Source organism: Marmota marmota, unplaced genomic scaffold, assembly GCF_001458135.2.
Source record: "Marmota marmota marmota unplaced genomic scaffold, marMar, whole genome shotgun sequence".
In the NCBI taxonomy this organism is placed as follows: domain Eukaryota; kingdom Metazoa; phylum Chordata; class Mammalia; order Rodentia; family Sciuridae; genus Marmota; species Marmota marmota.
In genome coordinates, this window is record NW_026000207.1 from 197,843 (window position 1) to 198,809 (window position 967).

A 967-nucleotide genomic window follows, 5' to 3' on the forward strand; every position below is an offset into this window, starting at 1 on the left:
GGAAAAAATTTTTTTTTTTTTTTTTTTTTTTTTTTTAGTTTTTTAGGTGGACACAATATCTTTATTTTATTTTTATGTGTTGCTGAGAATCAAACCCAGTGCCTCACGCATGCCAGGCGAGCGTGCTACCGCTTGAGCCACATCCCCAGCCCCAGTACAGAATCTTTATAACCCGATTTCTCAAAAGCTCCTGCTCATTCTTGACAGGACATCGACACCATGATTCCTTCTGTGCGGGACACTCTGCCTGGAGTTGCCTCCTGGGAAAGGTTTTCTGATCCCCAATCTGAAACGACGCTCATTACCTGCTGTGACTTCTCGCTCTTTCCTTTCCTTCAAAATTCTAAGGAAGTAGCACTGCCTGGAGTCACCTCGTTTCCTCTCTGCTTGGTCGAATCTCTGTTTTCCCCATTCCTTGAAGGAACCCGGAGTGAAGACCATATCCACTGCGCCACCTCAGCTCTGTTTACTGCAGGCCCCAGCCACCGGCCTGGCAGTCAGAAGCAGTTCAGGAAACATTTGTTGGTTGGCCACCCCACAGGATCTGCTTGGGCCACCTCCACACCTACAAACGTAGCTGTCGCTTTTTGTGGAAAGTGGGAGAAAGAGCATGATGACAGGAAAAGAAAGAGTGAGTACTTTCACACCTGATTATGTCCCATACTGGATCCCTCTGCATTTAAATAAGGACACTTACTTAACCAGTGCCATTGAAGCAGACACTGTGTGCTGGGGACTGCATTAGTAGAGCAGTAAACACACAGATGCCTTCTCTTGTAAGAAACAAAGAGACAAGCATTCCTTTAAAAAAAAGAAATCACAAAATACAAATTGCTTTCAGTCCAGGAAAAGTGACAAAGACAGGATTTACCCTTCCACGTGAAGTAACTAGACAAAACATAAGAAACAATGTTTTTCACGCACTCTATAGTAGACAACATAGAGCGACGACCCCTCACGAGAAGAG